Source organism: Schistosoma mansoni (assembly GCF_000237925.1).
Source record: "Schistosoma mansoni, WGS project CABG00000000 data, supercontig 0049, strain Puerto Rico, whole genome shotgun sequence".
Lineage (NCBI taxonomy): Eukaryota > Metazoa > Platyhelminthes > Trematoda > Strigeidida > Schistosomatidae > Schistosoma > Schistosoma mansoni.
In genome coordinates this window covers 1,488,638-1,509,638 of record NW_017386028.1, presented here as the reverse complement: position 1 = coordinate 1,509,638, position 21,001 = coordinate 1,488,638, and the positions used below count along the sequence as shown (strand labels likewise).

General features: G+C 32.9%; 1 non-coding gene across 1 annotated transcript; it reads right to left on the bottom strand.

Moving 5' to 3' along the window:
• Positions 1 to 19,724: 19,724 nt before the first annotated feature.
• Positions 19,725 to 19,791, bottom strand: Smp_tRNA_01360_Gln_TTG.1.1. Its single transcript has one exon. It is a non-coding gene (tRNA).
• Positions 19,792 to 21,001: the final 1,210 nt, after the last annotated feature.

The following is a 21,001-nucleotide window of genomic DNA, read 5'->3' as shown; positions in this document are numbered from 1 at the left end:
AAATGTGTCTTTTTTTCATCAAAGCAACGTCTAACTGGCGTTCACTCACTATTTATCGTCAGGATAAATCAAGAAGTAAGGAAAGGGAACGTGTTGGAATTGTTTGTGCTGAGAATTTTATATTGTACCGAAAATACAATACTCAATGAATAAAGACATTAATAATAATAATAATAAGAAGAAGAATAAGAATAAGAATAAGAATAATAACTATTTATCATTTAATAATAAGAACTGGATAAAATCTGTTCAGTAAATTCCACTTGTTCATTTAACTAACATAGGGTTGAACATAAGAGTTTGATTTTTGTTATCGTGGACATCTTTGATCTCTGGAACAAAAGTCAGTTTAGTCTTGTAACTGAATACAAAAGACAATGTTTCCGGAAGTAAATGTAATGAAAAATGTCTTGTATAGTGTTTTCAGCTTGGAAAGTGATCTATATTGTTAGTACTCAAGAGTCAATCAACGTGACTTTCACTCAACATTTGTTAAAAATCTCCTGAACGGATTTAATCTTGGCTCTAGTTGATAATTTGGAGCTATTCATCATCAAGTTATTAGGTGTTTAGTTTGAAATTTTTTCAGAAAATAGCGTACATGCCAGTTAATATTGTCTATCTATCAAGCGATATTTCTAAACTGTTATTAATATCATTCTTAATGGTATTTGTCCCAGTTGGCATAAATTCTTTATACGTCTTTTCAATGGAGACTAGTCCGGAACGTCGAAAGTAACCAGTATTAAATATATCGAATAATAAAGCAATCTGAGTAAATAAACTTCAAATACCTTGCTACCATTGTTATTAAACGTCTTTTCTGTTTTACACTAAAAGGATACATACGTATTTTTACCATTCATTGAACACTATTTGAAAGATACTCATCAAAGTTGCTTTTTATATTATGCTTGAATATGAGAAACTCCTCTTGTAGCTCCTACGGAGGCTACTGCCGGTCCCAAGCCCGGATAAAGGAGGAGGGTAAGGCATGGGGTTGACGACCCCATCCCGTAGAAAAGCAACGCACTAAAAAAAACGCTAACTAGAAAAAATAAGTAAGTAAGTAAGTAACTTGAATATGAGAAGTATTTCATTTTGAAATAGCATTTTTTTATCAGTAATTAATTTAACAAAGTAGAAGGTTAACTTACTAAAGATTTCTGTTATTTCACATTTACAGTTTTACATGTTCATTTATTAATGTGGGGAAGTAAAATACACAGTTTCATTATATTTAATTTAGTGTCAAAAATCCTAAATTTATGTATATATATATATATATATATATATATATTTCATACTGTTTGGTTATAAATGATATTACACAATTAGTATAGTTAGTTTTACACATCAATATCTGACAATAAATCAAATTGTAATTGGTGCGAAATTCACTGTTTCCATAGTAAAATACCAAATGATTTAAAGATCATATACTGTCAGTGTTGGGATACAATGGGCAGCTAGGATGCAGCTGGACGACTTAGACTTCGCAGATGATCTGGCTATTCTATCACACACACAACAACAAATGCAGGAGAAGACGATCAGTGTAGCAGTAGGTCTCAAAATACACAAAGGGAAAAACAAGATTTTCTGACACAACACAACATGCACCAATCGAATCACACTTGACGGAGAAGCTTTGGAGGATGTGAAAACCTTTACATATCTAGGCAGCATCAATGATGAACACGGTGGATCAGATGCAGATGTGATGTGGTAAAGTAAGAGCAGCATATTTACAACTGAAGAACATCTGGAACTCAAAATAATTGTCAACCAACACCAAGGTTAGAATTTTCAACACAAATGTCAAGACAGTTCTACTGTATGGAGCGGAGACGTGGAGGAGTACGAAAGCCATCATCCAGAAGATACAAGTGTTTATTAACAGTTGTCTGCGCAAAATACTTCGGATCGGTTGACCAGACACTATCAGCAACAAGTAACTGTGGGAGACAACAAACCAGATTCCAGTGGAGGAAGAAATCAGGAAGAAGTTCTGGAAGTGGATTGGGCACACTTTGAGGAAATCACCCAACTGCATCACAAAACAAGCTCTCACATGGAATCCTGAAGGTCAAAGGAGAAGAGGAAGACCAAAGAACACATTACGCCGAGAAGTGGAGACAGACATGAGAAGAATGAACAAAAACTGGATAGAACTAGAATGGAAGGCGTATGGCAATATGGGTTGGAGAATGCTGGTCGGCGGCCTATGCTCCGTTGGGGTTAACAGGTGTAAGTAATTAAGTACTGTTAGTGGTGCTGCAGTTTTTATTATTTTGCAATTAACAATCCTAAGAATGAAAATACTAAATGTTGTATGGTAACATTTAAATGATTAAATCATCACTTACATTCAACAAGTTTATTATATTTGTAAAAACGCTTTATAGATGTATGTTGAAAAAAAGAAAATTATTCATTGGCAAAACTGAGAAATAAACCAAATTATCTGTCAATCACTTTAACTTTCTCATATTTTATTTGATTGATATAAATTGACTGAAGTTGTCAGTATAAACATTTGGATCCGGATCTATTGATATTGGGCTCTCTAGGAAATTCCAAATATTTTGACTTGATTCACGTATAGATTAGAATATGTGCACTACTGTGAATTCTCAAATAATTGTAAAATAGCTACAAAATCCACTATGATTTCCAATGACTCTTCAGTTGAAATAGGTCAATGATAAAGAAAATAACTTCAATTTACACAACTGTTTACAATTCATCATTACAAAGATGGTCATTTCAATTTTCTGCTGTTTTATATAAAATGAAAGTATATAATTAGGGCATATGAATAAATTTTAACCAACCTAAAACGTATCAACAGAACAGCATAAATATTACATGAAGTCGAATCATATTCTCCACGATAACATTTGGTTTTGATAGTTACTAACCCCCCCACACCGCCACCACCACCAAATGAAAAACAGTAATATACTAATTAAAATGGACAGTAAAGTTTTTAGACTAGCATGATTGATCAAACAATGAAATAGTTATACAAATATATATGTCTTGAGATTAGTATATAGGTGTGTATGTGTATAGGCGTTCGTAAGGTTGTCGGTTTACTTGTACACACTATTTACGTAGGCATACAATGTATTTTAGACAACCTATAAATAATTTTACATGTTATCTATTGTTATTTATAGAACATGAGATTAGTTGGAAAAGAAAATGCTGAAATTGTATTATCAAATAAATTGAGTTATTTTTTTTTTGAAGATAAGAAATGTTTAAATTCACTTGGTATTGTTTACTTGAATCTTCCGATTGTTATTTAAAACTGAAATTGATCAATCTCTTATTGATATATGTGCAAACTATGTGTATACCCTCAATATTGCCTTATATACAATTATAAACAAAATGGATAGTAGCTAACAGTGGAAACCAGGACTCATAAGCAAATGGCTATCAGGACTTAGTAGCTAGGTGAATAACACGATAAAGTTTGAAGCGAACAGTACAGGGTTCGAGTCCCATGGTTATAATGCTTATTGAGACTGTTGTCTAATTTATGCAACATAATATTGTCTATGTTGACCGACGGAATGTTTCTTACTGAATATGGTGTTATTTTCCATGAAAGATTCAAATTTGATGTCATTCATAAAAATCTTATTTATGTCACTAATCAAACACGTCGTACGAAGTAGGTGAGTATTGCATTAAGTTCTGTAATCAATGACAAATGATTATATATATATATATATATATATATGGATAGATATGTCACTGTAAAATAGTTAGCGATATTTACATATAACCATATTACTTATATATAGATAGACTGAATGGAACAGATTATTGATTGAACAAACCATACCTACGGAGTATATTTGAAGCAGAACTAATTCTGTTAAATCAATGAAGATATTATCTAGTTGAAATCATGAGTCAATTGAAGCTAGACCACCATTGATAACCTGAAAGCACTGGACGGCCGTTTCGTTCTATTGCGGGACTCCTCAGCAGTGCGCATCCACGACCTTGCCTCGCGAGATTCGAACCCAGGACCTAACAGTCTCACGCGCGAGCACTTAACCACTAGACTACTGAGTCGGCATCCAACGGTGTTAATGTCTAACGTCAACCAATCCACGAAACTGAGCAACCATTCATCATTGTCTTCAGTGAATTACTATCTCACAACAGACGTGGTTGAACTCCACTGGTTACTGCTTCTCACTAGAGCTCCAGGAAATACCTCATGGAGCCATTCACTAGTGAGTATATGATCAATGAATGAATATGACGATAAAACATTTTAAATAAAGCAAGTAGAACAAGATTTATAGAATAACATGAATTCACTGTTTTTCGAGGCTTTTCATCAACTGCAAACCGCCTAAATTTACACTAGTTATATTATTATAAAAATCGTTTGCATACTATAATCAATGAATCAAAGATGGATAGTGGCTAGCAGTGGAATCCAGGACGCACGTTTCGTCGTATTTGGGACTGGTCAGCTAGATGTACCTGCATCTCAGAGTTGATGTTCACTCTGGAACTCAAACACAGTATCTTTCGTTTCAAACGCCATCGCGTTATCCACTTAAACAAATAATACCAAGTGAATATAATCAATGAAGTTTATTTTAAAATAACATAAGAAACAAGAAAAGGAAACAAAACTTTTCACATAACAGCTAAGGTTGATTATATTATTAATATTTACATGTTGAAGATGAATTCATATAAAAAAGAGGTTGATGTTATGTATGACAGTGAAAAGATAAGTGATCAATATGGATAGAAAGAAAAAAACTTGTGGCTTTAAATGACAATACAAATGTACACTGTCATGTAGTTTCTACAGACTTCTTAACTTACTAATCTACGACAATTTACTGCGCATATGATAACACATTACTTACATACATACTTACGCCTGTTACTCCCAATGGATCATAGGCCGCCGACCACCATTCTCCAACCCACTCACCCTGTCCTCGGCCTTCCTTTCTAGTTCTATCCAATTTTCGTTCATTCTTCTCATGTCTGTCTCCATTTCTCGGAGTAATGTGTTCTTTGGTCTTCTTCTCCTCCTTTGACGTTCAGGATTCCATGGTTTTTTAATTGAGATCAACTACCTTCTTTTATACATTTAAACTAGATGTAAATTGCACTATCCATCAACACACAACTTATTGGGAAAGATATTAATTAAGAGTTAACTTCTGCTTAGTAATAAATTTATTTTTCACCTCTTAAAAACACTTTCAATCCAATAGATATTCTGAATGTATGATTTAGAAAATCCTTTTAGTTATCATACTATGAATTTCATTTATTTCCAGAATTGTTTGCCACATGAATCCAATATTTGGCATGAAATTCTATTACTGTTTTAGGTTGAAAATATTACAAAATATAAAATGATTCTTCGTAAATTATAGTAAAATTATTCATTTTGAAAACTTCGTCTACGGTTTTGTACTTTATGGTATTTCAATTTTCAGAGTAGTTATATCATCTCGAGGGTTCATTGCGGATGTTGAATTTCATGGTAGAAACCACCGGCTGATCTTAGCCAAACAAACATTGAAACCCAAGGGCCAATGAACTGCTGCTTCGTCCCAGTTTCGGAATCTCACAGCACCGTACATGCAAAACCCCTCCGGGGATCAGAAAGGCGATCTTTCGAACATATTACTTAGTAACAATTGTATCCACTAATCAGTAACTTCGTACGGTAGCTTCTGGATGTTTAATTAGAAGCTTTAACTTATGAAGTTCAGCTATGTCGTGTGCTAGGCAAATAAACTCTAGTGATAATGGAAAGTATTTGAGCAATTTTGTGAACTGATTGATTTTAAACATGTAGACCATTAGATGTTAGTAAGGTGGTCTATAAGTAAAGATCACAGAGCAATATTATAAGGTTATAGATTTAATCACAGGTGAGGTCGGGAATGATCACTACTTAAGAACCCCGTACTAGAACGAAACAGCGGCCCAGTGCATTCTGGTTTTGTTTATTGTTTTTTTAAGTAAAGCAAATCGATGTTTATCATAAAAGTAATTAGACAATCGATGAAAGTATAAATTCCAGTGTTCAAGTAGACGTTATTGTACGTGATACTATTTAAAACGATTGTATTGGCCAGCCGTTTTGTTATTTCCTAGGTCTTCTATCGATAAAACTTCAAATAATGCTTTGAAGCAATTAACGAAATAAATGGCTTTGTCTCTCTTTTTGTCTAAAACGAAAAAAACAAACCAAAGTCATGGAACACCTAATTACAGTTGTCTTCTGTAGTCACAAAACAACTCTACACGTAGTTGTTTCAAAAAGCCTATTACCCGAATTACATTGTTATAGTTTTCTACGTATCATATCAACAATTTATTAAGATTGACAAATATTGTAAGGAAAGAGAAATATCAACGTGGAGTAGCTAATTTGAAAGCTATTGGGATCAAAGGAGACTGATACGAAAATTACACTAGTATGCTCAGTGAAAAATCAGCAATTATATCTCATTCATGATTTTAGTTTTAGCCTAAATATCTCAGAAGTCATTTTTCTGACTTTAACACCTAATGAAGTGAATTTAAATCCTGCGAAAATCACTAGTTCTGTCACGATCACAGATGCTTCATCTTGGTGCATTTAACTTAGCATAAAACATAGGCCCACAGACTTTTGTTTGTTTGCTTCACTCAGTTAACATTAGGATTCCTTACAATCGAATATTTCTTACATCTCCTACTGATAGTTGATAAACACGACGATATTATTCCTGTGGGAGCAACATATTTGTTCTAGAATAACAGTAAATGATAGCATGATCATTTAGCAAATAAGAAGCATGAACAAGCAGTACACATAAATGATGTGTTACCAAAAAATAGTATCGGAATTCAAGTGTTTACTTTAAACTGGTTAATTTCATTAAAACTATGGATGTAAGTGTCAAGTATTGAATACCCATGAAAATATGTATTTTAGAGCATTAGTTACAACATCATATAGATAACTATTTGACTCTTAACATTTGTGTAGGCGAAAACTAAGTTTGAGAAATTCAAAGGAATTGGTTTAAAATCGTAATAAATAATGAAGCATGTTTCAGCTTCTCTTGATGTTGTTTACTTGAATCTTCACATTAATGTTTATGACTTCGATTGATCAGTCTCTTATTGGCCATATGTGCATACCATGCGTATTGCCTCGATATTGCCTTCATTCACAAGCAATATGAACAAAAAAGGATAGTGGCTAACAGTAGAATCCAGGACTCATCGGCAATTGGCTATCAGGACTCAGTAGCTAAGTGGATAACGTCACGGCGTTTGAAATGAATGGTACTGATTTCGAGTTCCAGGGTGAATATCAACTGTGAGATGTAGGTATATCCAGCTGACGAGTCCCAAATAAGACGAAACGCGAATCCTGGATCCTAATCCAGTGAAAAATATATTCGAAATTCATACTGAAAGATAATTTTAGAATAATGCCTAAAAACGTTGTGTTTTTTTTTAAATATAAACTATCTTTACTGTTTATATCTTTTTCAGTAGATAACAACTAGGGAATTTTAAAGTAACCAATAACATTTGATCATATGAATAAAGTAAGTAATTATTAATTTCCAACCAATCTTAATAAAAATCATCTGTGTATTTTATTTACTTATATAAGATACATACATGAAATCACCACAACCACCACCACCACCACCAACAACAACAACAACAACGACCAGAAAAAGAATTTCTGATCTGTATGTAGGCGTTAATGAATAGATTTACACATGCATAAATAAATGTATGTTACTACACATGTTATAGAAAATTTGGAATTCTTCTTCAAACTAACATTTATTTATAATTTTCTGTATAATATGACTATACTACTTATTTCATTGGAAAGAAAACTTCAATAGTATTGTCTAAACACTTTTTAATCATTCATATTATATGAAATAATGTCATTAAATTTTAATAGGCTTTTTTTACAGGATATAGTATGTAGAAGAGAATCTCCACATTCATTGGATTTAAATGAAGAAAATGTGAAAATCAAAGAAGAATCCGAGTATTCAGAAGGAGATAATGATGATGATGATGATGGTGGTGATGATGATAATGATGAAGACAATGAATCTGACGATGATTGTCGTAACGATAATGATAATGATGATGATGAATATTCAAACTATACTAATGAAAACTATAAAACAATTAATCCAATCAAATCAAAAGAATATTCACAACAATTAAGACTTATTACAGCATTGAATAATCTACGATTAGTTGTAGATAAACAAGCTAAATTACAATCATTACTTAATGATTATAAACATAAAGATAAAATACAAGATTCTAAACTATTATCAAAATTATTAACAGTTAAAGAATATAATCATACATTGGATGATACTAATAATCAAACTAGTAATCTATTAGATCCAATAACAACAACAACAACACCAACACCAGATAACAAAGATGATCTGAAACGTAATGTTGAATTGGATAATGAACAAAAAGATGAAACTACAAGTCCTACTAGTAAAACAATTCAATCTAAAATGATGTGTAAATCATTGAAAAAACATAATACAACAGATATACCTATATCATTAACGGATAAAGAAATTATAGCATTTCGAAGAAATGAACGTTTATCAAAAAGAAAAGAGAAAGTAAGTTATAAATGTGAAGTAGTTTTATTCAATAAGAAAAGAATTTGTTTTATATTAGATTTTAATAAGAAATAAGAATATCATACTTGATAAGAATGAAATTATGAGATGGTGGAGAAGATTTGTAGCTCAGGTGAATGATTTTGATGGAGTTTTGTTCTCTGAGCTTGAAGGTTTGGTCGTGGAGGTTTCATCATCCTTCTAAACGACATCATCAGCACAAAACTTCGGGTAGAAGTGAAGTCTTTGAATTCAAGTATTTGAAATTCAAATACTTGATGTTCACTCTGGGACTTGAACCTAGTACCTTTGCTTATAATGCTTGTGAATTAAGGCTATATCGAGGCGATACGCACAGTATGCACATATGCCAATATGAGACTGATCAATTGCAGTCCTAAACATCATTGGGATGATTCAAGTAAACAATACCAAGTGAATTTAGTACTAGTTTGTTTTTTTAATGTCCCTTTAACATTGATACGACCAAAGTATTAAATAAGGAAAAAATATTCATGGGAGAAACTAAAAGTTATATCTTTAACTAATGACATTATTAGTTTTATTCACATGACTGAAAGTCTCATTCATACAAAATCTGTTCAGAATATATATAATATGAAGAGTTTTGATGGAGTTTATGCTGATTATGTCGTTCAGAAAGACGATGAAAGCTCCACGACCAAACCATCCAGCTAAGAGAACAAAACTCCATCAAGAATAAAATTAATTTTGTAAACTTTACTTTCGTAAATGGTTTCCCTATAATTGGATAAAGAAAGACCATTACATTTGCCCATGGGTCCGCTGAAATGTTTTCGATTTCTTTGATCCTCAGTTTCTAATTGTTTTTGATAAAAGGGAATCTCTCTAGTTTGTGATGTAGAGATTTTGTTGTTTTGGATTTTGGTGCATGTAGCCAGAGGTTCAGAATTATCATTTTTCCTATAGATCCATACCAATTCCATTATTGTTTCTAAATTATGCACTTATCTAATAGAAAATGAAATCTTATCGTATCACTGACCTCTAATCCTTGATACCAATATGGATCTATTTTTTGTATGTCATATTGTTTATGGAATAAAGGTCATTCCATGCCCAAATTCATCAACAGATTAGTTAAAAAAAGAAGAAAATGGATCGACCACTTTTCATTATCCAATCGTATTAAAATATTCACAATCTAAATTAAGATTTATATAACCAAAATTTGTTTCCATTATCGATCGATTTCTCTTTTCTTTCAGTATTTTATATGCTATTAATAATGTAATTTTTTAAAGGATATAACAGTTGGAAAGTGGTTAATGGATTTTGTGTTCTTTTAAAAATGTATTTGCATTCCGAGCTAATGCGTTCAAATAAATTCAAGGGATATTTATAGATGCATAGGTTGACAACATATGAAGAAGGACATTAGTCGCGACGTCATTTACTTCTTCATCTTTTTTAAGATTTTTATAATTTTCATAAAAAGTGCTAAATTTTTGTGTTGAATTAACAATCAGGAACTGTTTTAATAATTATCGCTATCTTAAGTTGAAGTATATCATGCTTAAGCCAAAGAAGAATTGTAGGAGCTTTTACTATGTCAAGCCCATATAGGTTATTCTAACCTCTGGACAGATCAATCTATTCATTCTTCTCAAGGCATATTTTCACCATAACACTTATTCACTTATCTACCTTGACTGTCTTTATGTAAGCGTTTCTGTGTGCATTTCCTATCTTACTCATCACGTGTCTGTAACTTATTTTTGTTCGACTATGAATATCGATTCACACTTGGGTAAATCAAGTTGGATTACTTGCATTCGCCACCGCACGTCATTTCGTTTCACTTCGCTCTCTTCTCTTTGCTTTCTTTGCTTCGTTTCTGTGATCGATTGTCTGTTCAAATCAACGATTGTATGAAATATATATGTCAGAATTGCATTCTCATATTTGACTTATTTAATTCCGTTATTCACGAATGCGATTTAAGTCAATGATTGTCTACGGGGATTGGCGACATGTATATTTCGATAACAACCAGCAAACGACCAACCTGGAGCCAGATCTCAGGCCACTAAAGAACAACAAGATTCACAAAATAAAGTGAATTCATTTTATTTCCAAACTTCCTATCAGCCATATAAGGTTACGAAGATTACTACAATTAGAAGTAAAGGTTTGGCACTCCAATTGGTGAAGTTGATATGTACATTTGAAATGGAGCAACCCATAAAAGCGAACAATATTATCAGTTAGATCCTCATCAGTTCTTATACCAATTTACAATAATATTTATATGCATACACGAAACTATTAAACCAATGAAGACAGTTTATCAGTCAGTGATAACTGTGGAATAAATTGAATAAATAAACATAAGTTAAAAGTACAAATCAATGATGTGGTGACATGTACACTAGTTGTCATAAGAATAATAAATGCTTGAATCAATGTTACATAATGGGAAATAGGTCAATGACTTGAAAAATATGGACACTAAAATAATAACTAAAATCCACTTAGTATTGTTTGTTTGGATCTTCCCATTGATGTTTAGGCCTGCAACTGGTCAGTCTCTTATTGACGCATGTGCATAATGTGCTTATTGCCTCAATATTGCCTGAAGTCACAAGCATTGACGAAACGCGCGTCCTGGATTCCACTGCTAGCCACTATCCATCTTTGTTTATAATAACTAAAATCGTTTACCAAGGCTAATTCGGCAAAGGAAGAGATATGGGTATTACAAAGTTCTTATCAATACAAAGACTTGGATTGTTAGCTAGGATCTCTATATTTGAAATGGATCCAAAAATCATGATAATTGTTTGAAAAACATATCATAAGGCTAAAATCAATAAGCATTTAAATTTTGAGAAAGGATGAAGTAAACTGGTTGTGTAAAGTAGCATTAGCTACTAGCACTTATGATAAGATATTAACACAGATTATATCATCTTACAGTTTATAATCAACATTCTCAATAAACCCTACCTATATTGATAATTATTTAATCATACTAAAAATAACTTGATTACATGAGAAGTCTGTGTACTTAAGTCAAGATCAAATTAATATCTGAATATCACTAAGATATGTGCGTATTGCCTCGACATAGCCTTAATTCACAAGTATTGTAAACAAAAATGGATAGTGGCTAGCAGTGGAATCCAGGACGCGCATTTCATCCTGTCAGGACTCAGTAGCTGAGTGGATAACGAGATGGCGTTTGAAGTGAAAGGAACTGAATTCGAGTCGCAGAGTGAACATCAACTCTAAGATGCTGGTACATCCGTATGACGAGTCCCAGATAGGACGAAACGCGCATCCTGGATTCTACTTCTAGCCACTATACATCTTTGCTTACAATGTTTGTCATTTTTTGTTTTAACTATGATATCATTACGTAATATAACTTCTAAAATTTCACTTCTAAGTAATATGAACACTGTTATTGACAAATCAAACGGACTAATTGCTTAATAAATAGAAGACTCCTTATTTTGTAGTTTATAGTATCAAGAACCATGATGTAAATGATAAAAAATGTTAAGAGAAGTTTTTATTCTTTCAATATTAACAAAATAACATCCAACTAACTAAGATGAGAAAAATAAAAGTGGTGATTATGTAATACTGTAATGTACTATAGTAATGCTTAATTTATTAGGTTTAACATCAAAATTTATATCGTTAACAATGTGACATTTAAAGTTTTATAGAAATGATATTCTATTTTTAAAGACTTAAAACAAGAAAAAATTACACTCATGAAAAATATTTTATCAGAAGGGGTGGGGGGTTTGTGAAAATTTTTTTCGTTGAATATTTCAACTAGAAAAAAATATTTTGTTTTTATCAATAAACTGAATAAGAAAAATTTTTAATCTTATAGGTTACTTTTTTAAAAGAGAGGGGTTAGGAGGAACAAAAAAAAAACATTCAAAGTGACACATGGTTTGTTATTCTGATTTTTTTTTGTTGCTTTTTCTTTGGTTTGGACAAAAATAGAATCATCGATCAATAGTCAAATGGATTTTAAAGAGAGAGAAAATATGTAATAGGATCAATGGTGTTATCGTAAAGGTTGATTCAATCAATTTAGAAAGTTTTGAAGATTATTCTTTTGTGTTTTACTGATTGGTGTAGTAATTCTTTTATAAAAAGAGTCAAATTGGTTACTAAGCGGTAAATATTATTATCAAGATGATGATTCATTAAGTCGAAAATAATAATATTAAAACACTTACAATATATGATAGTCAGCGTTTCTGCGTCGAACACAGTATAGAATGTCTACTGAAATGCTCAATCAATGGTTTTTTGGTTTGATCGGATTCTCTGATCAAGATGGTTTAATTGAGCTATTTTTATTGTTGCTCTGGACAACGCTATCAGCACTTACTTAACCATAAACATAAATTCAACTAGGAAAAAGTAGAAATTCTGTATCATAGAAATTCTAGGGATGTTAGGGACTTAGTGCAGTCTTGGCATTCAGATCAATTAGTAATCAATAAACATGTCTAATGAAATCCAATCTGTCATATCATTATCAGAAGGGGTTTTGTGGATATTATAGTAATTTTAATAGTTGAGATCATGAATCAATTGAAGCTAGACTACCATGGAAAACCTGGAAGTACTGGAGTTCAATCAGGTCTGTTGGGAGATATCAACTCACTGAAGACATTGGTCTATGTGTCTCTCAATTTCGTGGATCGGTTGAAGTTAGACATTAACACCGTTGGATGCCGGCTCAGTAGTCTATCGGTTAAGTGCTCCGGTACGAGACTGATAGATCCTGGTTCTGAATCTCGTAAGGCGGGATCGTGGATGCGCACTGCTGAGGAGTCCCATGCTTCCAGGTTTTGCATGATGGTCTAGCTTAAATTGATTCATGATCTCAACCATTAAAATTGTCAAATCATTGTTAAAAGATCAATTAACTACTTGGTCAGGGGCCAACGGACACGATAGTGAACATGAATATGAAGAAGGACAAATACAGCAAAACCTACGACTACCACCAATCACACAAAGTCACCAGAATAATCTGATGTAACTTGAAGGGATAACTGAGAAGCTCATTGTATATGAAGTAAGCGTCTATGGTGTTGTCTAGAACAACAATAAAAGCCTTTCAGTGCACACGATTTACTTAAGAGCATCACCTTTCATACTCTTGTGAACTAATAATAATAAGATTCCTCTCAGTGAAGATACAAAAGTAGAGCTTAATAATAAAGACATCTTATTTAGTCATTCTTAAGATCTCTAGTGTTATTATTTTACGATTAGGCTAATTGATTTTACGCTTTATTAACACTGATTTGCAAATGAATTCATAAGATGAAGTTTAAAGAAGACTAAAAAGAAAAAATAAACTATAGCTGAAGCACATAGTACGGTGAACGAGAACACAAGTGGGGAAAACCGAATGTATTTGAACACAAAATTATAGAACAACTTACTTAAATCTAAGAACCATACAGTATATACTTCATTTGCAAAAATGTCAATCAATTGTCTCAGACTTCATTGTTTTTTCGTCCCCACACCAATCATTCTCTGTTCTCGTCCTCTTTTCTTCGATCTTCTTAACCTTCTGTCTCCAGGCATTTCACTTTTGACTGAGGATACTTACTACTTATATCTGTTGATATCAATAGCACACACTACAAAAGAACAGATGGAACATAGGATAATGAAAACGATTGCCTGAAAATCAATAATGACATTTTCAGACATTTCTATGAAATTTATTTAAAAGCATATTACACTTGACACAATCTAAGTGGACAAGGATAGACATTATACATGTTGTCTGTAGGCACAATCATGAAGTCGAAATTTAGATTTTTGTTTGAAAATGTTCGTTTTAAATCACCTTATAAATAAAATTAATGTGTCATAATGTCGTTGCTTGCAATACGATGTCTTTGAAGAGATGAATAAAATAGAGAACTGGTATAAATAACCTCTGATAGTTTTCAATGTCTTTTAAAGATAGAACAGGATAACAGAATTTTCCTTCACTATATTTTGTGAGAAGAAATTGTTGAATTTACAATGTGACCATGCTTTATTTCAGTGAACTTGCTCCACGTTTCACAATGTTTTCATAGTGCATTTCTGAAGTATACAAAAATAAAAATCGAAGATCTATTAGGCGTTGTCTGAATTCCACTGCTTCTCTGAAACATTGTATTCTCATTCAGTGATCTAAAGGTGATACGTCCACCATGTGTTGAAGAAGTTCTGGGGTCCACCGTTAAAGAGTCCTAAACAAGAACTTGGTAACTTTTCAATTTTTCTAGTTTATAATGATTCTTTAGTTGGTATCAGTTTATAACGATAAGATATCGAGAGTTGTTTTATTCTGTGGTTTTTCTTCCACGGATAGCATAGATGTTTTAATAAAATGATATATCATCACCGTCAAGGATTTTTGGTAAACATGCTGATTATGTTTAAGAGTTTCTCATAATTATAAACAATGATAACATTAAGCCAGCTAAATGCCTTCTCATTATCCATTGGGATACGCGGTAGCTGGCGGGGTTTTATGGATCCATAAGATAGACTTCAAGCGTTGTCACTGGGTAGCAGTTCACAAGGCGCGCAAGAAAATCCTGCCTAATAAGGACAAGGTCAACTGAAGATCTTCAGTTCTATGGGAACAATTTAAATAAAGTAGCTTAATTAAGTAAAGGTTTTTATTCATTATGTATGACCTGTTTATTCCAAGGGGAAGAGAGTACGTTCTGCTACAACTCTGTCCTGGTAGGTGATGTCGATTAACAGTTTTTGTAAAACCAGTGTTGAGTCTGATGAAACCGAATTTCACGGTTATGTAATGTTTTGATCCTGTTCTCATTGGATGATCTTCATTTGTCTCATGAGAGTGTAGAAAGAACTCAGAAGATCAACCTATCATGGTAAAAAGAGCTTTAGCTAAGAGTGGTGATAGGAGGTATTAAGCTTCCATATACTGGTTGTTCGAGATCGCCAAACCTCTTGGTTGTAGAAATACAGTTTCTCATAGCCAAATTAGACAGTCATGTTCACTGATATTTGCCGATGCAATATTCTATGAATTCTACCACAAAAGATCATTCATTCTGTATAGTTTAACTGCTGAAGTGTACAGTAGTTCCTAGAGCTATCGATATCTCTTGTATAGTGTAGATGTTATGTATGTGTGACCGGTCTTTAAGAGTATCATCCTAAAATTCTTAACACGATATCTCTGATTGGGTCTTTTTTAACCTGTACAACGAAAGTTTGTATACTTTTTAGAAACACACCTGAATAGGTTGTGCGATTAATAGCCATAATGATGTATTAAAACAAACAAAATTAGATAACTTGTTGAAATATCTAGATGACAGGAACAGGTAGCCCAGATATTCAAGCAGGCCGCCAATGATAATATAACGAAAGTATTCAACAGAAACTATATTTATATCAGTAATTTTTAATTTACTGTAATATATTGAGAGTAAACCTTTAAATGATGTTAAATCCACTACAGTTTGTTCGATTTGTTAGACAAGTACAATTAAGATAGCCATTCATTAATTAGTTAATTAGTATGGTATATATCATTACTGAAATCAGCTAAGAAACACTTGAAATGCTTTATACTAAATTATTGTTTGGTAAATAATTAACAGTAAGAGGATTTGTGGAGATTATGTTATTTTCACAGCTGGAACACACAAGCCGATCTGAGCTGGACTACCATTGTAAAAACCTGGAAACACTGGACAGCTGTTTCGTCCCAATATGGGACTCCTTAGAAGTGCATGGATTGTACTCCGCTGGTCACGACTTCTCACTAGAACTTCAGGAAATCCATCTTAAGGCTAGTCACTAGTGAGCATATGATTATTATCAGAATGGGGATTTGTGGAGATTGTAGTATTTTCACAGCTGAATTCATGAGTTCATCTAAGCTAGACCACAATTGGAAAGCAAATATCATTAACAATTTATCATATCCAATGGTTTAAAATGAAAATTTTTTGATGATATTTCGCTTGATCCGATTAAACGTTTTAGGTTACTTACACTAAAAATAAACATAATACAAAAAGAAATTTTTGGCGAGACTAAACTATATGGACGAGCCAATCAGAAGCTTACGCGGGTTTTCAAGGTCATAGCGCTAAGTTCGGTACCTGATGCTTACGTACGGTCGGTTTACAACGGATTTTAGAGAAGACGTGATAATTCAGCGTCTACAAGAGGAGTGATCATAAGATTTTGGCGCGAAATTCAATTATCCATTTGTATAAATAGAGTATTGGCATTATAGCTGATGTCAGTTCGTGATGAAAACCCTAAGTATAATTCCTAACCTTAACCATGAGCTGTAAATCATAATTTGAATTCTTCACACAGGTTTATAACCTTATTTAGTCTTAGTTATTATGTTGACACTCTCAGAGTCACCCTAGCGTCGCTCAAAGGTCGTCCATAATTTATGGTCTCATCCTTAACCCTAAACCATAACCCTAAACCTTAACTCTAACCCTAAACCCAAAACCATACCAACATACCAACAACATTGAAGCTATGTGGTTGAGGCTGAAAGAATTTTTGAGACCTTATCTTGGTTCCAGAGGTCGACTACTATGGAGCCACATGGATGAGTTCCTGTACCGGATGCACTATGATTTTAGAACTGCTGAACATATATCTAACCCTGATAAGTTTTTGAGTCATGTGAAAGAACAGTATCCCCTTTATTTTTTGAGTTTTGTATAATATATTTTTACTGTATACTAACTGTCTTCTGATTGGCTAATATTCTCAAGGTCATTTAAGATTCGTTCAAAGGTCGTCCATGTAGTTTGGTCTCGCAAAATTTTTTAGTAGGAATAAAATTGTCTGGGATCAATAAAGCATACCATTAATGATAATCTAACGTTCACTAATAGTTGATTTTGAGAGATAATCACCGGAGTTCTACTCAGGAGCTGCGACTATTTGAGTTCAACTATTTCGAGTGTAAAGAATTTGCCTACCAACAGTGTTGAAAGATTGTTGCTAAATATCGTGAATTGATTGAATTCGGAGGTGAAAACTCCCAGCTATCAACTCAATGAGATATACATTAATTGCTCTCTGAGGCCTGACGTCCTGAGTTCGATCCTTAATGTAGTCGTACATCCTTATGACTGAAGTGAGATATATTGGAATGAAGTGACTACCCGGTTTTCAATGACTTCTCAGATAAGTTTAGGTCTCGATGCAAACATTAAAAAAATTAAACAATCACCAGACTTATCTCGCATAAATATTTTACTGAAGCTGTTTGTATATTTTAAAGCTAAACAATTAAAGTAATGTAGGTAAATCATAAATTTTTTGTTTGTATTAAATCCAAATGAATACACTAGTAATTAAATAAATCAAATAAGTTTTCTAAATGAGTTATATTACTTAAAATCACCATATACTGATGGATTGCCTTTGGTAATTAACAAATGTTTTTAGTAAACATTTATTATGCTCAGGTTTAAACAAAACTGTAGATGACTGATTATTTATTTATTTATTTAAACACATAAGTATTGGTACAAGGAAGCACCAGATAAATATGCGCCACACAAATCTCATTTGATTTGTATGAGGGCTGTGATACTGCCCGTGTTACCAAACTGAAGCTGGTGGTTTTCTTAGAGGGCCACACCCGGAGCCTTTGATCTAAAGGTCTAATCCACAAGGCAGTGGAGCATCGTAAGAAGATGCAGTCCCATGGTTCATGATTCATACGCTATTTGTTCCCTCGGGATACTGGAGCCCATGTGCACCATTGATTTGGAATAACGGTTTTCCAACTCCCCTAAGTGAACTCGCTGTGTCCACCAACCCAGTTAAAGCGCCGGACATTCGCTTTTCGTCCCCTTGATTTCGTAAACAACACCCACGCCGAGACAAGGGAGTGAGTAGGACTTCCCTGTCAGAGGCTATATATGCATGGCCATGTGAGAGTATTTCGAGAATGGGAGCGGACTCTCCCCACTCTCGGCCGTACCAGGGCATTTGGGGGAAACATTGAGTGGATATAAAAAAACACTCTTTCTGGTCCATATCCATGAGATAATAAATTATTCCTCTTGAAAGCTATCTTAGTAACCAGGTTTACACGTTCAAACACAGCTCATTATTTTCATAATTACTGAAATTTAACTAGAATAATGACGTTAGATATATAATGAACCGATATGAAGCATTTATCATTATATTAACTTTTAATCTGTTCATTTGTACTTTTAAAACTACAACAAGATAATTGAAATATAATCTATTCATCGTTAACAATGCGTAGTTAATATGATAAAAATGTATTTTCATTTGTTTAAGCTTTAGTCTAAAATATTTTAAATGTTATCGAAAAGAGGCAGGGAAATTAAAATACTTGTATTTAATCAGATTAAAATTTACCTGGCCGAAAAATTGGCCCTTTTATGTTGAATTTAAAGCCAGATAATTAAGCCAACATGTGAGTGAACACTTCTCATCGTGGTTAGGAAAGGATATAACTAAAGCAATACACAAGTTCATTCTATCACACATGATCGACAGTAAGCATGTTGTAGACAGAAAGAAATGGTTTATAGTAATTTGTCGTATACTTATTAGCTCTTCTTATAGGGTTCTATCTCGTCTCTTGCACATAGTGGAAGTTGTAGGAATTCAAACTGAGAATTTTATTTTTGGTATTCATAAGAAATTTGTAACCCCCTTATCTCTTTCCTGGTCTAATTAGGCTTAAAAAAGAGTTTTACTCATTATTATTTATCATCACGTTTGTTCATTTATTTTCATTCACTTCTTTTTAAACACATTTTCAATGTTTAACTATTTGAACATGGCTTATTTAGTAATTTCAATCATTCTTTTAAATATTTTATTTTACTGTAAGCAAAGATGGATAGTGGATAGCAGTGGAATCCAGGACGTGAGTTTCGTCCTATTTGGAACTCGTCAGCTGGATGTACCTGCATCTCAGAGTTGATGTTCACTCTGGGTCTCGAACCCAGTACCTTTCGCTTCAAACGCCATCGCGTTATCCACTCAGCTACTGAGTCCTGATAGCCACTTGCTTGTGCAATAGGGCGAAGTTTGAATTCACTTAGTATTGTTTGTCCCGAATAGGATGAAACGCGCGTCCTTGATTCCACTGCTAACCACTATCGATCTTTGCTTACAATGATTGTGAGTTAAGACTATATCGAGGCAATAAGCACAGTATGTACATATGCCAATTAGATACTGACCAGTTGCAGTCCTAACAAGTCGATGGGTAGATTCAAACAAACAATACTGAGTGAATTTTATTTTACTGTTTATTTTTTCAAGTCTTTATTCTAATTCCTATCATTGGAACATTGATTCTAGTCTTTATTATTCTTATCACAACTAATGTACCTATTATCACACTATGAACTGAATAATTTTACTGATTATATATGAACTTTCGTCTAAATTAGAGCGAATAGTTTCACATTATTTGGGCGCCTATTTGATGTAAGACAATAAATAGGAATAATATATTTGTAAAATCTAAGGGAATGAATTTGAAGTAAATCCAACGTTTCGCCTGGCAATCTGGTCCACGTTTTTTCAAACAAACATAATCAAACATCAAAATTATCGAACATAAATAGGTACATGGTTCTTCGGTTCATTTTACACTGAATAGGTCATCCAATCAACGTTAAAAACTGTCTAAACTAGGTATATGTATTAGTGTGTATGAGACTTATGATGTGAAATGATATGTGTTAAGATAACATATTATATATATACGTAAGTGGTGAAGGAAGATATTTCATTCACAATATATTGTCTCCTGTCGGTGAATTTTTAAGAAAACATCATATATGTCACAGCATGTATAAAATGAACATAAATAAATAGAATAAAAGAATGAATAAATTCGAAGAAGAATGTAATCTGAAACTGAATATTTGTGTTATTTTGATGTTCCAGTTAATTGTTTAACAAATTCCGATAAGACAACTGATTAGAATGATTGAATGTAATTGTCACTCAAATAATAAGAGATAGATAAAAAGGAAAGGAGTTCAGGTTTTTACTTATTAATGATTAGCTGCTATGGCACAGCTTATTGTATTCCATCTCTCCTATTAATACTGTTTGGATTAGCCCATATGTATAGGACTGCGGCTGTTTGTCTCTCCTTGTAAAAATTAAACGCTTTTTAAAGGATTCTTGTGCCATTTAAATCAATTGTATGACCCAATTCTATCGAGTGTAATGCTATCACCGAC